The following is a 16,908-nucleotide window of genomic DNA, read 5'->3' as shown; positions in this document are numbered from 1 at the left end:
ATTCTTGCATATCACATTTTATTGCATTTCGTCTCGCGATCCTCGAAATCCTAAGCAACTCAAGGACCCTCGGAGAGAGTTGGGGATTTCCCTGGTTTTCAAATTTGATTTTATCAAATTTTGAAACAAGGATTTTGGTTTTAATTATTTTTCTCTCCGAAAATATTTCATATTAAAATATATGAGAGGAGATAATATGACTTCTCCAAAATAAATGAAATATTGGAGGAAAAATATTAAAATCAATATTTGTTTTTATTTGGATTTTATTGCAATTTTGTTGGCATTAGAAAAATTGCACGTTTTCAAAATTGCATTTTAGGGCCAAGAAAATGTTCATCTCGTTCTAAATATTTTATTTAGACGGAAAAAAAATTGTTTTAGCATTTTTAGCATTTTATTTTATTTTCTAGGATAGTTTCGGTGGAATTATTTTAAAAAAAAGTTTCCGGACCAAGCTGGGCCGAAGCCCAGCCGGCCCATTCCGCCGCCGTCTCCCTCGCGCGCGCCGCCGTGCGCAGCACGGACGCCGAGGGGAGTCCGAACCGGAATCCTCCCCGAGCGCCGCCTCGCCCAAGCCACGCCACCCCTCGCCCCCTTTAAATGCCGCCGCCACCACCCCGCCTCGCCACCACCACCGCCGCCAGCCCCGCCGCCCGCAGCCCGCGCCACCGCCTGTCGCCGCCCGCTCCGCCGCCGAGCCGCCTCGCCGCCGCCGCCTAAGTCCCGCGGCCCACCAGCCCCGCCGGAGCCGCACCCCGCCGGATCCGACGAGGTAGCGTGCCATCGCCATCGTTTTTTTAGAAAACCGATTTGTTTTTTTAGAAAACCCTAACTCGTTTTTTTGGTTCGCCGTTTTTTTCCGGTTTTTCTTTTTAGCGGACGTTCGTCCGGACGTTCGTTTTAGAAAACGGTTTTCGCTCATTAGTTACAGATAACGAACGCTCGTTCGTTAGCCTGTTCATCAGTTTTCTTTTATCGGATTTTTTCGCGCTTATTTCTGATCCGATTTTCGTTCTAGTTTATCTTTTCGCTCGTTAGTCGGAATCAGGCGATTCAAGCGCCTAGATCTTCGTCTCGAGACCCTCTTTCCGCTTAACCAACTTGCACAAGTTTTTGCTACTATAAAATTTGATCTAGGTCTAGATTAGTAAACAGATCTTGTTTCTTTCGCCGTTTGAGTTTCGTTGCTCCGTTTGATTTGATTCTTTTTGCAAACCGGAGTTCTTAAGTTGAACTTTGTGGTTAGATCTTCTTATTTGAGTTTTACCCGTGTTTCTTTGCTTGATTGCTTATGTATGCTATTGTTTGTTTGCGATAGAATTCCTGGAGTGTGAAGCGTGTTATTTGGAGTCTCTAGGTTATGTGGATTGTCAGCAAGGCAAGTAACACTTTGATCATACCCCTTTATCACCCAGTTTTTATGCATTAGTTCCAATCCTCAAACATTGCATGGTTGGGATGTCATTAACATGTGGGTTGGGAAGTAGTTGATGAGGTAGAACCTATTACCCTGTTACATTCAAACCCTCGGGAGTTACTCTTATGAATTGCTTATATTGCTATGCTATGCTCGTAGACGAGGTTTGGGAGAGTGAAATCCATGATAGATGTGAGATTGTTAATTAATGGTTCAACTTAAGGTGGCAACTTAAATACACATCTGGGTGGATTGAGGCACCTGGAGTACCCAGTGTTTCCTGTATTTTTTGGAAATCCCGGAGTACCCGTGTGATCTTCCTATGGACCGCCACCCAAGCTCAAAGGGAACTGAGATGATTAATGCTAGAAACTTCCGTGTGCAGCCACAAGCTAATATGGGCTCTAGCATAGTTGAGTAAGTTACGTGAAGCTCTTGAAGAGGTGGATCAGCAGGTAGTGGGATTGTAGGTTTGGTATGGTTTGCCCGGAGTAGAGAGCTAATGTTTCTGAAAGACTGTGTCTCGGTCATCTGTTTCTCGAACACCATGTAGTGCGAGAAATCCAACGGAGGCGATCGAGTCTTGTGGGGAAAAGTGCCCAAACCTTTGCAGAGTGTACAAACTAATCATGGTTAGCCGTGTCCCCGGTTATGGACAATCTTGAGTATCTAGTACTTGGAGTATCTTAAGTATCTCATCACTCTAAATTAATATTGTTGGGTTGTTAATTACCTTAATTGGGATTGAGTTGGAGGAACCTTCTCAATGATGTTTCAACTACCATGATAGTTAAAATTAAATCTATTCCTTTGTTGTAGGGAAAATTGGCTTTTCGCAAAAACTGTAACCATAGAGCTTTCCACCAGCCAAATATGCATGTAGTGATAGTATTATTCTGTTCTTGCTCTACTGTGTTACTTTGCCAGCATATTCCATGTGCTGACCCGTTTTCGGGCTGCAACGTATTATGTTGCAAACTTTTCAGACGAGGAGTAAGGTTCGTTAGGTCGTTGCCGTGCAGCTCAGCTATGCCGTTGGAGTTGATGGACTCACTTTATCTTCCAAGCCTTCCGCTGTTATCGTATTAGATGGACTTAAGCCATATTTATTGTAATAAGTTCTCTTTGGAGACATTCGATGTAATAAGTGTGTGATTGCTACTCTGTTATAAATCCTCGAGTACTGTGTGTGTTAGCATTACCGATCCAGGGATGACACTGAAGCACAGAGACTTGACCGTTTGAGGTCGGGTTGCTACACCGTGACCACACCATCCGCCATCAGCGCGCGCGTAACTGCGCCATGCACGAAGTGAAAAAGTCGGCTGTGCGGATGTCGACGAGGTGGCGGCCCGCATGTCCGCGCCCGCCACCATCAATGAGGAGAAGTAGAACACGGGATGTCACCGCCGCTTGGGCCCTAGGAAGGCCACCGTCAGGGATCCGACTGGTTCTCCTTTATGTCAAACCATCTTGGGCACCCGCTTGAGCTCCATGGAAGCACCCTTCCCCTCCAGTTGAAGCACCCTCTTTGCCGCTCCGACGAGCGGCATAGCCGGACATAGGGAAGATACAGGGGAAGAATATCCCTCCGGGGCTCCCGGCAGTCCGGTTAGCGGGCAGCCGGAGATGGGGAAGATAAAGGGATCCATCGCGGCCGGCCGTAGACTAGTGTAGTGTATATGTGTGGTGGGAGTGGAGCTCCGCGCGACCGTTCATGCACATAGTTTTAGCTTTTTAGTTGAAAATATGTCCAAAATGCAACTGCTTTCGTCTGGTTTGTATGAATCCATCATGTTTATATGAAATCCGCGTTGTTCGCATGAATTTCATCCGGTTTGTTAAAAAAAGTTTGAAATGTATGCGGCTACGGTTGGATGGCGTCCTCCCGCATCCATGTCCACGGACTGGTCCCCCTATCCGTGAAATTTGTAGGTTACCATTGGAGATGCCCTAAGCATCTTATTCACTGCGGCTTCTAAACTAGTTTTTTTTACAAAGATCAGATATGTTAGAAAAGTTGTATAAAGCACCTCAAACATAATAAATTACATCGAGATTTCAAGAAAACTAAACGACCACTATATATTGCAATCAGACCGAGCCAGCAACGCGTCGTTATCGTCGCTCCTCTACCAGAGCTGGCTTGACCTTGTCGGTGGTAGCTAGAAAGCCTTTGTGCACGTGCCCCCAAGGACCAACGCCTTGGAGCTGCAATCATCGTTGTTGAACCCTTGCATAGATCTGAGGCACCCGAGTCCAAATCTCGCCACATGACGAAAAACACTAACCTCACCATCCTAAAGAGATGGCGGGAATCTACACTAGAGCTCCGACTACATCTAGTCGGACAAAGTCGAGGAGGATCAGAGCCCGGAGACAAACTCGGAGAAGAATCTTCGCCATCTGCCCGAGCGTTGCACTTGTGAGGACTGAAAAAACCTAACCTAAACTACTAACTGATCATAGGCACCGGGATTCCCATCCTTGCCACCGACCTCCGGAGCAACATGGAAAGGGGAGGTGAATCCACGGGCTCGTCAGTGAAGCCTGGTGGGTAGAGTTTGCCCTAGCTGCCTAGGGTTAGCGTTGGAAAACAAGAGGAAGTCATTAGTTTCGCTCTTTTCATATTTTTTCGAAACTAGTTATATGATAACTAATTTAGAAGTATAAACAAAATTAAGAGGCGACTTATTTTTTAAGATGGGAAGATACAGCTTAGTTTTTTAAGCCGCACACTGGCCTGAATGTTGATCAAACGCTATATTGACGCTAAGAGGCGGGGCTCGGATCTTCACGAGTTTTGTGGTTTTGGTGAACGTCTAGTGATCATCGTATTTTGCTAGAATAAAATGACTCTCGTTCTTTTGGCGGTGTCATGAAGTAGAGAGTTTTGTGTCATCACGGATCCGATTATTTGAATTTGATGATTTTATGTTAAGTGTGTAAAGCCTTTTTGTTGGTTTTCTTCTTTCTGAAGGTAAAATCTTTCATTGACACCATTGTGAAGATATTGTAATCCGACGACCTCCACTTTTTGGGGATCATCACCGACCCACAAGTACGTTCATCGATCAAGGATTCTCATCTTTTTGGATGGACGACTCGAAGCGCTTTCAAAAATCTTTATTGGTAATGTTCGTGTCCGTGAAAGAGTGACAACATCGTTGCTTCAATCTAATTACAACTTCTTTACCGAAGTCTTGGGAGGATTTCTTCTAACAAAGATTGATACCACAAATAAGATGTTTCCAAGGAATCTCAATGTACTCCCTCTAATCCATATTAATTGACATTGAAATCCAATTAAATATGGATAGAAGGGAGTAATATTTAGTGATATGAGTTACTTTTTATTTATTTTTTGATCTTAGTTCCAAGTCAGTGTACTTGAGTAGGAATAAAAAAATTCTCAAAAGAATAGTATGAATAAAACTACATTTGTTTCTCAAAAAGAAAATGACACAAAAAACTAATTAAATAAAGATAATTCACTCATTTTTTGTAAAATAAGATCACAAAACTCTTTTTTTAGGATATGATTTTGAAAGAAAAAGGTCTCACAAAATTTAATCTTCTGTTTTTTTCATGGCATATATGAAAGATTGGTGGCTTTTTTCTTAACAAAAGAACCAGCTCTTAAACTTCATCCATATCCTATGTCTACACATCGGGCAACACATTATGGCTTCTTCCACGGACCATGATTAAAAATCCAAACTATTTTGTCCTTAATAATGTCAATCTTGAAGTTAGTTGCGCATCAGGCTTGGAAATTAAACATAAGAATATATGATGCATAAGTATGCACATCACGCCTTTGCGTAGGCAAGTGTGGGCGTAGTCGTACCGATATTCAATCTATGTTGTGTTCTGTAAGTGCATCTAGTGCCACCCCTAGTTGGTTTTGGAGTATTGACGACAAACCTGGTTGAGACACTAATGTGTTTGTGAAAATTGCAGGATAACATAGGTAGTAGTCCCTCATTGATTCGGTTTACCTACCGGAGATGACCCCTAAAAATGTGTGAAGACATTGAAGATAATGGTGGTCTGTGAAGAGTTTCACATTGAAGACTATGACATGAGAAGACATCATATGAAGACTATGGACTGCGAAGACATAGTTGTTTCGTAGTTTCCTTTTCTTCTTTGTTGAGTCATAGGAACCACCGCACTGTTAAGTGGGGTCCAAGTGAACAAAATCAGAGTGACTGAAGTGATGCTTAACCAAATCCTATGTCTTCGAGCGAAGACAATGAGAGCAAATCTTATCCAGAGCTGGATAAGTCAGCTTTACTTGTAGCCCAAGTCAAGCTGTCGCGTGTGTTTGAAATCTGACCGTTAGACACGTGTCAGTTCCTTAGTGACCCAGGGTCATTTCGGACAAATCAGGTCGGGTTGCCTCATGGCTATAAATAGCCCACCCCCTACACCATAAATTGGTGGCTGCTCAGAGTTAGTGCACGACTTTTGTCGTTTGAGAGCAACCCACCTCGAAGCCTTACCAGAGTGATTGCGCGAGGACTATGCATCCTTAGCTCAAGGGGAATAAGGTGAAGACGCGGTCTTCTGAGTTGAATCTCAGCCTCCCTAACCAGGCGTACAGTTGTCACAACAACTGGAACTGGTCCAACAAATACCTGTCCTCACCAAGCAACTGGTTCTATCCTTACCTCTCTCTTTACTTACAGTTTGTCTTCCTGAAGTCATTGTCTGCCGCATGATCTGATTGACTTCACTGAGTGAAGACTGTTGATTGATTGGCTTCATACTATCTTCCATCTTGATCCATACTACCTAGCTGCTGATAGTCTTCGTACTTTCACTTCATTGCTTACTTGACTATGGCTTGTCTAGTGTAGTCTACCTTCCGTTGCATGTTGATAGGTTCATTTCTATTGTTTGTCTTCAAAACCCTCGTGTATTGAAGACTTTCCTAAAAATCGCCTATTCACCCCCCCTCTAGTCGATAACTAGCACTTTCAATTAGTATCAGAGCAAGGTGCTCTCTTGTTCTATGTGATTCGGTTTAACCACCTGGAGTTTTAGCTATGTCGACTGCAGGGATAATCAAGGTCTCTGCTGCGTGCCCTATCTTCGATGGCACTGATTACCCTTACTGGAAGAATAAGATGCGCATGCATCTTGAAGCCATTGATGTCGACCTCTGGTATATCGTCAAGAACGGCGTTCCCAAGGCTGATGAAGGCGTCACCCCAGCTGATGTCAATAAGTTCATTCAACTGGATTCTACTGCCAAGAACATCATTGGTGGTCATCTGACCAAAGGACAGTATGGCCGTGTGAGTGCTCTAGAAACTGCGAAGCTAGTCTGGGACTGGCTCTCCAAGGTCAATGAAGGGGTCTCAACCCAGAGAGACTCAAGGATCAGTGTTCTTCGTAATCTCTTCAACCGCTTCAAAAGAAATGACAATGAGAATGTTCAGCTGACGTTTGATCGCCTTACTAACATCACAAATGAGCTCAATGCACTCGGCGCCATTGAGATCACCAAGCATGAAACCGTCAAGACACTTTTGAGATCACTCCACAGCTCATTTGACACCCTGGCCCTGATGATTCAAGAATGCCCTGACTTCAAGACTCTTGATCCATCTGACATACTTGAAAGGCTCAACACACATGAATTCCAACTATCTGAGAAAAGAGATATCTATGGTCCCAACAATGGCCGAGCTCGCGCTTTGAAGGCAAAGGCTGTTTCCTCATCTGAAGAAGAATCTGACTACAGTTCTGTGGACTCTGAAGACATTGGAAAGGAACTTGCCATGCTCGTGAAGAAGTTCCAAAGGTTCACCAGGAAGAAAGGCTCCAGACAGTCTTCAAGATCCAGCTCAAGAAATGATGAAGCTTCCTCCCGTGACTACAAGAAGAGAACGTGCCACAAGTGCAAGAAACCTGGTCACTACATCTTTGAATGTCCTCAATGGGATAATGAGAACAAAAAGAAGAAGAAAAGCAAGGAATATGAGTCCGATGACAAGAAGAAGAAGAAATCCTCAAAGTCTTCTTCCAAGTCTTCGTCGAAGTCTTCATCACACAAGAAGAGCTCATCTAGCAAGGGTCGTGCGTTTGTTGGCAAGGAAATGGATTCAGAGGAGGAGTCTACATCTGAGGAGGTGGAGATGGAGTCTGAAGAGGAATCTGATTCAGGCGTGGCAAGCCTGGCTTTAGCTTCAGCATACGTCACCAAGTCCATCTTCGATACTGAAGATGATGGCCTCTTCACCAACACTGATCCTAACAAGGATGACTCTGCTCCCACCTACTGCTTCATGGCACGTGGTGCCAAGGTAAACTCACACATGATGCTCACTATCAAACATCTAGTGAAGATGACTCTGAATGTAAATCTAAACCTAGCTACAAAACATTTGCTAAAATTGCAACACAGCAACAGGCTGCTATGGAACATATTCAAAAACCGTTAGACAAAAGCGATGACCTGTTGGACGCGGAAATGACTCGAACTCGGTCCTTAATTGAAGACATTAAAAATCTTCATGTTAAGTACGAGGAACTTGAAACTCGTCATGAAATGCTCTCAACAACTCATGAAAAGCTTTCCTATGGTTATCTTCAAAGGAAGCAAGAACTTTAGAAATTGAGAGTGGCTCATGAAGATCTTCAAAATGAGAACGAATCACTTCGCGCTCAACAGATCAGTCCCGCTCAGGAAGGATTTGAACCACCATGTCTAAAATTCCTTGAGCGTGATAACGCTACTTCTATTGCTGGATGTTCCACTGCTACTACTGTTGTAATATCTTCAACTGCTGATGTGGTAACTAACCCCTCTGCTGAGGATACCACTACTATTGCTGATGAGAATGTCAGGTTGAAGACATTGCTTGAGACAGGAATGTACAAAAGTCTCAAAGGGCATCAGACACTATGTGATGTCCTCAAGAAATAAATTCTGAACCGAAACCCTAGGAAAGAGGGTGTTGGGTTCGAAAGGAAAATGAATGTTGATGGTTCTTACTGGAAGCCTGAGCAGTACCCCAAAACCACATGGGTTGCTACAAAGGGACCTTCAGTGGATTCATCTACCTTATCTGGCTTCACTTGTGCTAACCCGATTATCATTGATGAATCCTTTGATGCAAACTATAAACTGTTCAAGAATCAGAATGGTGAAGTGTTTGCCAGGTATATTGGTACTAACTGCAGGAATGGACCACCTTTGAAGAAGATCTGGGTGCCCAAGAGTTGTATTGAAAATCTTCAGGTGAATGTCATCATGACACCACCTGGGATGAAGACAAACCCCAGACCAAAGGCTTCACATGGTCCAAGGGCTTCATACAGACAGAGGACTCACTAGAGTCACCCTAACACAAATGTTTTGCAGGGAAACCATACTCGGGCCTATGAATATGAGCGTGTTTCATCAAACCACCATGTTCATAAAACCAAGAACTATTCTGCTTATTCTTATGAGTATTATTCACCTCCTACAAGACTATTTGTTAGGGCTCCAAAGCCAAAGTTCTCAGATGCTGCACTTAGACTCATTGCTTCGAAGCCACCCCTGAAGATGTGGGTGGTTAAGAAAACATAACTCTCTTTTGCAAGGAAAGGTCTCTAGCAGGAAATCAAAGGCGTCAGATGCTATTGCTCGAGACCTAAAACATCTTGTGGGGCGCAAGATAAAATGCCCAAATGGTCTTATTATGTATTTCGTTCCTAGATCACTTGCCATTCATCCTATCAGTCCTAACCTGGATCTGAGCTTCCATAATCCACTTGCTCGTCAAATGTTTATGCTTCACAATACTCTTCGTGAAGCCTATCCCCCTAACTGCACTGTAGGGTATGACACCAGCTGCTTCAGAATGGATTATTGATAGTGGATGCACTAACCACATAACTGGCGATCGAAGTCTTCTCATGGACTCAACCTTACGTCCATCTGACAAGAGTCACATCACATTTGCTGACACTGGTAAAAGCAAGGTATTGGGCCTAGGTAGAGTTGCAATCTCAAAGGATCAGCACATGGATAAAGTGATGCTTGTTGAACCCCTTGGTTTCGACTTAATGTCTGTCTCAATGCTTTGTGACTTGAACATGATTGTGATACTTGGAAAATATCGTTGCCTTGTTCTAATGGAATCTGACAAGTCTCTAGTCTTTGAAGGGTACCGAAAAGGTGATCTGTATATGGTAGATTTCTCAGCAGGACCACAGTTGGCATTATGTCTTCTAGCAAAAGCTTCAGAGTGTTGGCTCTGGCATCGAAGGCTAGGGCATGCTGGCATGAGAAACTTGTACACTCTCGCGAAGAAGAAGCATGTCGTAGGCATAGAGGGTGTCAAGTTCAAAAAGGATCATCTGTGTGGTGCCTGTGAAGCCGGGAAGATGACTAGGGCCAAGCATCCCTCAAAGACAATCATGACGACATCACGTCCCTTTGAGCTGCTTCACATGGACCTATTCAGTCCTACTCATTACTCCACCCTTACTACCACTGATTGTCTCTATGGCTTCATTATTTTTGATGATTACTCTAGATATACCTGGGTGCATATAATTCTCTACAAGACTGAAGTGCAGGATGTCTTCAGAAGATTCGCAAATCGTGCCATGACGAACTATGGCATCAAGATCAAGCACATAAGAAGTGACAACGGCACAGAGTTCAAGAACACCGGCCTCGACACCTATCTTGATACATTGGGCATCACTCATGAATTCTCAGCTCCATACACACCTCAGCAAAATGGCATCATGGAGCGCAAGAACAGAACACTCATTGAGATGGCTCGGACGATGCTTGATGAGTACAAGACTCCAAGAAAGTTCTGGCCTGAAGCCATTGATACTACGTGCCATGTCATCAACCTGGTTTATCTTCAAAAGCTTCTAAAGAAGACATCATATGAACTACTGACTGGTAAGAAGCCAAATGTAAGCTACTTCAGAGTATTTGGTGCCAGGTGCTGGATCAAAGATCCACATCACACGTCAAAATTTGCACCGAAAGCACATGAAGGTTTTATGCTTGGTTACGGAAAGGATTCGCACTCCTACAGAGTCTTCAACCTCTTTCACTATAAAGTGGTTGAAACAGTGGATGTGCGGTTCGATGAAACTAATGGCTCGCAAAGAGAGCACCTGCCAAATGTGCTAGATGAAGTCCCTCCTAGTGAATCAATCAAGCTTATGGGTACTGGAGAAATCATACCTTCAGAGGCACAAGCTGAAGAGGAACTTATCATTTCTGCACCAAATCAACCTGAAGACTCTGCTAGCCTGAAGCCAATGCTGGAGATGAAGACAATGATCAGCAAGAGAAAAATCTTCGTCCAGTTCATCCTCGTGTTGCAAATGAAGTACATATTTAGAAGATAATTGACAACATCAATGCACCTGGTCCCCTTACTCGGTCAAGAGCAACTTAGCTAGCAAATTTCTGTGGGCACTTTGCATTTGTGTCCATATCTGAACCCAAGAAAGTTGCTGAAGCCTTCATGGAACCTGAATGGATTCAAGCTATGCAAGAAGAGCTTCAACAATTCGAGCTGAACAATGTATGGGAACTGGTCAAGCGTCTTGATCCTCGCAAGCACAATATCATAGGAACAAAATGGATCTGATACGTCTCCAACGTATCTATAATTTTTGATTGCTCCATGCTATATTACCTACTGTTTTGGACTATATTGGGCTTTATTTTCCACTTTTTTATTATTTTTGGGACTAACCTATTAACCGGAGGCCCAACCCAGAATTGCTATTTTTTGCCTATTTCAGTGTTTCAGAGAAACATAATATCAAACGGAGTCCAAACGGAATGAAACCTTCGGGAACGCGATTTTCTCATCAGATAAGACCCAGGAGACTTGGACCCTCCGTCAAGAAAGCCACGAGGCGGTCACGAGGGTGGAGGGCGCCCCCCTAGGGCGCCCCACTGCCTCGTGGGCCCCTCGAAGCTCCACCGATGTACTCCTTCCTCCTATATATACCTACGTACCCCCAAACGATCAGATACGGAGCCAAAAACCTAATTCCAGCACCGCAACTTTCTGTATCCACGAGATCCCATCTTGGGGCCTGTTCCAGAGCTCCGTCGGAGGGGGCATCGATCACGGAGGGCTTCTACATCATCATCCAAGCCCCTCCGATGAAGTGTGAGTCGTTTACTTCAGACCTATGGGTCCATAGTTAGTAGCTAGATGACTTCTTCTCTCTTTTTGGATCTCAATACAATGTTCCCCCCCTCTCTCGTGGAGATCTATTTGATGCAATCTTCTTTTTGCGGTGTGTTTGTTAAGACCGATGAATTGTGGGTTTATGATCCAGTCTATCTATGAATAATATTTGAATCTTCTCTGAATTCTTTTATGTATGATTGGTTATCTTTGCAAGTCTCTTCGAATTATCAGTTTGGTTTGGCCTACTAGATTGGTTTTTCTTGCCATGGGAGAAGTGCTTAGCTTTGGGTTCGATCTTGAGGTGTCCTTTCCCAGTGACAGAAGGGGCAGCAAGGCACGTATTGTATTGTTGCCATCAAGGATAACAAGATGGGGTTTTTATCATATTGCATGAAACTATCCCTCTACATCATGTCATCTTGCTTAAGGCGTTACTCTGTTTTTAACTTAAGGCGGTCGATGAGTGGAGTAATAGTAGTAGATGCAGACAGGAGTCGGTCTACTTGTCTCGGACGTGATGCCTATATACATGATCATACCTAGATATTCTCATAACTATGCTCAATTCTGTCAATTGCTCAACAGTAATTTGTTCACCCACCGTAGAATACTTATGCTCTTGAGAGAAGCCACTAGTGAAACCTATGCCCCCCTGGGTCTCTTTCTCATCATATCAATCTCCATCACTTTATTATTGCTTTGCTTTTTTACTTTGCCCTTTTACTTTTTACTTTGCATCTCTATACCAAAAATACCAAAATTATTATTTACCATCTCTATCAGATCTCACTTTCGTAAGTGACCGTGAAGGGATTGACAACCCCTAAGCGCGTTGGTTGCGTTGAGCTATTGTTTTTGTGTAGGTACGAGGGACTCGCGCGTAGCCTCCTACTGGATTGATACCTTGGTTCTCAAAAACTGAGGGAAATACTTACGCTACTTTGCTGTATCATCCTCTCCTCTTCGGGGAAATCCAACGCAGTGCTCAAGAGGTAGCAAGAAGAATTTCTGGCGCCGTTGCCGGGGAGTCTGCGCAAAAGTCAACATACCAAGTACCCATCACAATCCCTATCTCCCGCATTACATTATTTGCCATTTGCCTCTCGTTTTCCTCTCCCCCACTTCACCCTTGCCATTTTATTCGCCCTCTCTCTCTATCCTCCCTCTCTTTCTCTATTTGCCTCTTTTTGCCCGTTTGCCTTTTGTTTGCTCGTGTGTTGGATTGCTTGTTTGTCGCGATGACTCAAGATAATACCAAATTGTGTGACTTCACCAATACCAACAATAATGATTTCCTTAGCACTCCGATTGCTCCTCTTACCGATGCTGAATCTTGTGAAATTAATGCTGCTTTGCTGAATCTTGTCATGAAAGATCCGTTTTCTGGCCTTCCTAGTGAAGATGCCGCTACCCATCTTAATAGATTCGTTGATTTGTGTGACATGCAAAAGAAGAAAGATGTCGATAATGATATTGTTAAATTGAAGCTATTTCCTTTTTCGCTTAGAGATCATGCTAAAGCTTGGTTTTCATCTTTGCCTAAAAATAGTATTGATTCATGGAACAAGTGCAAAGATGCTTTTATCTCTAAGTATTTTCCTCCCGCTAAGATCATCTCTCTTAGAAACGATATTATGAATTTTAAGCAACTTGATCATGAACATGTTGTACAAGCTTGGGAGAGAATGAAATTAATGATACGTAATTGCCCTACTCATGGTTTGAATTTGTGGATGATTATACAAAATTTTTATGCCGGATTGAGTTTTGCTTCTAGAAATCTTTTAGATTCGGCCGTGGGAGGCACTTTTATGGAAATCACTTTAGGAGATGCTACTAAACTCCTAGATAATATTATGGTTAATTATTCTCAATGGCACACTGAAAGATCCACTAATAAAAAAGTGCATGCGATAGAAGAAATTAATGTTTTGAGTCGAAAGATGTATGAACTTATGAAATTATTTGCTACTAAGAGTGTTTCATCTGATCCTAATGATATGCCTTTGTCTACTTTGATTGAGAATAATAATGAATCTATGGATGTGAATTTTGTTGGTAGGAATAATTTTGGTAACAACGCGTATAGAGGAAATTTCAACTCTAGGCCTTATCCTAGTAATCCCTCTAATAATTATGGTAATTCCTACAACAATTCTTATGGAAATTATAATAAGATGCCCTCTGATCTTGAATCTAATATTAAAGAATTTATTTCTTCGCAAAAGAATTTTAATGCTATGATTGAAGAAAAATTGCTTAAGATTGATGATTTGGCTAGGAACGTTGATAGAATTTCTCTTGATGTTGATTCTTTAAAGCTTAGATCTATTCCTCCTAAGCATGATATCAATGAGTCTCTCAAAGCCATGAGAATTTCCATTGACGAGTGCAAGTAAAGAACCGCTAGGACGCGTGCTATGAAAGATGCCTTTATTAAAGCGTGTTCTTCCAATTCCTATGAAAATAAAGATGAAGATCTAAAAGTTATTGATGTGTCCCCTATTAAATCTTTGTTTTGCAATATTAATCTTGATAATGATGGGAGTGAATATGATCCACCTTTACCTATAAGGCGTTCTAAAATTTCAGAGTATTTAGATCTTGACGATGAAATTGATAAAAGTGGGATTAAAAGAAATAAAACCCTAGATGATGCTAAACCAACTATATTGGATTTCAAGGAATTTAATTATGAAAATTGCTCTTTAATTGATTGTATTTCCTTGTTGCAATCCGTGCTAAATTCTCCTCATGCTTATAGTCAAAATAAAGCCTTTATCGAACATATCGTTGATGCCTTGATGCAATCTTATGCAGAAAAACTTGAGTTGAAAGTTTATATCCCTAGAAAACTTTATGATGAGTGGGAACCTACTATTAAAATTAAAATTAAAGATTATGAGTTTTATGCTTTGTGTGATTTGGGTGCTAGTGTCTCTACTATTCCCAAAACTCTGTGTGATTTGCTAAATTTCCGTGATTTTGATGATTGCTCTCTAAACTTGCATCTTGCGGATTCCACTATTAACAAACCTATGGGAGGAATTAATGATGTTCTTATTGTTGCAAATAGGAATTATTTGCCCGTAGATTTTATCGTTCTTGATATAGATTGCAATCCTTCTTGCCCTATTATTCTCGGTAGACCTTTCCTTAGAACGGTTGGTGCAATTATTGATACAAAGGAAGGGAATATTAGATTTCAATTTTCATTAAAAAAGTGCATGGAACACTTCCCTAGAAAGAAAATAAAATTACCATATGAATCTATCATGAGAGCCACTTATGAATTGCCTACCAAAGATGGCAATACCTAGATCTATTCTTGCTTGTTATGCCTAGCTAGGGGCGTTAAACGATAGCGCTTGTTGGGAGGCAACCCAATTTTATTTTTATTCCTTGCTTTTTGCTCCTGTTTAGTAATAAATAAATTATTTATACTCTGTTTGGGTTGTGTTTTTGTGTTTGATTAGTGTTTGTGCCAAGTAGAACCGTTGGGAAGACTTGGGGAAAGTCTTGTTGAACTTTCTGTAAAAAACAGAAACTTTAGCGCTCACGAGAACTGCTGTCATTTTTATTTGGGGAGTGATATTTAGTTAATTCTTTTTGCATATGATAAATATATAAATTCCTCACGTCCAGAAATTTATTTTAGAATTTTTGGGGTTCCAGATCTTGCGCTAGCTACAGATTACTACAGACTGTTCTGTTTTTGACAGATTCTGTTTTTCGTGTGTTGTTTGCTTATTTTGATGAATCTATGGCTAGTAAAATAGTTCATAAACCATAGATAAGTTGGAATACAGTAGGTTTAACACCAATATAAATAAATAATGAGTTAATTACATTACCTTGAAGTGGTATTTTGTTTTCTTTCGCTAACGGAGCTCACGAGATTTTCTACTTTAATTTTGTGTTGTGAAGTTTTCAAGTTCTGGGTAAAGATTTGATGGATTATGGAACAAGGAGTGGAAAGAGCCTAAGCTTGGGTATGCCCATGGCACCCCCAAGATAATCTAAGGACACCTAAAAGCCAAAGCTTGGGGATGCCCCGGAAGGCATCCCCTCTTTCGTCTACTTCTATCGGTAACTTTACTTGGAGCTATATTTTTATTCACCACATGATATGTGTTTTTCTTGGAGCGTCTTTTATGATTTGAGTCTTTGCTTGTTAGTCTACCACAATCATCCTTGCTGTACACACCTTTTGAGAGAGCCATACATAATTTGGAATTTGATAGAATACTCTATGTGCTTCACTTATATCTTTTGAGCTCTATAGTTTTACTCTAGTGCTTCACTTATATCTTTTGAGTTTTATAGTTTTGCTCTAGTGCTTCACTTATATCTTTTAGAGTGAAAGTGTGTTATATCGACTAGAGGAGGGGGGGGGTGAATAGGCGATTTTTATGAAATTCTTCAAAACGTGGGAGTTATGAAGACAAACAGCGAAGATTTTGCCTATTACTATGCAGCGGAAGTTAGATTACACTAGGCAAGCCATGGTCAAGTATTCAATAGAGTGAAAGCACAAAGACAAACAGCTGCAGTGTAATAAGGATCAAGTAGGAAGAAGTTATGAAGCCAAACAGATCATACATTCATGTTGTGAAGACAAAAGATAGAGCAAGCATGCAATGGCTTCACAATGAGTAACAGTAAGAAAAAGGAAGTGAAGATGAAACCGGTAACTGTTGAAGACAATGATGTGTTGGACCAGTTCCAGTTGCTGTGACAACTGTACGTCTGGTTGGAGCGGCTAGGTATTTAAACCTTAGGACACACAGTCCCGGACACCCAGTCCTGAACACGCAGCTCAGGACACCAAGTCCTCACCGTATTCTCCTTGAGCTAAGGTCACATAGTCCTCGCCCAATCACTCTGGTAAGTCTTCAAGGTAGACTCCCAAACCTTCACAGACCTTTGTTCACTGGCAATCCACAATGTCTCTTGGATGCTCTAAACGCGACGCCTAACCGTCTGGAGGATTCACAGTCCTCAAGTGTAATAAGTCTTCAGATCACACAGACAAGAAGACTTAAGTGATGCCTAATGTTCTCTGGCTCTGGGTGGTTAGGGCTTTTCTCCTCGCTAGGAATTTTCTCTCAAAGGCTTCGAGGTGGGTTGCTCTCAAACGACAAAAGCCGTGCACTGAAATCTGAGCAGCCAACAGTTTAGGGTTGTAGGGGGTGGGCTATTTATAGCCACTTGGCAACCCGACCTGATTTGTCCGAAATGACCCTGGGTCACTAAGGAACTGACACGTGTCTCAACGGTCAGATTTCAAACTCTCATGGCAAC

The 16,908-nt window shown here is 42.1% G+C and overlaps 1 pseudogene; it reads left to right on the top strand.

Moving 5' to 3' along the window:
- The first annotated feature begins 6,999 nt into the window (after positions 1-6,999).
- LOC125554800 lies at positions 7,000-10,037 on the top strand (annotated as a pseudogene).
- The last annotated feature ends 6,871 nt before the right edge of the window (positions 10,038-16,908 follow it).

This window comes from Triticum urartu, chromosome 4, assembly GCF_003073215.2.
Source record: "Triticum urartu cultivar G1812 chromosome 4, Tu2.1, whole genome shotgun sequence".
Lineage (NCBI taxonomy): Eukaryota > Viridiplantae > Streptophyta > Magnoliopsida > Poales > Poaceae > Triticum > Triticum urartu.
Note: the sequence above shows the minus strand (reverse complement) of the source record. Positions and strands in the feature narration are given on the sequence as shown.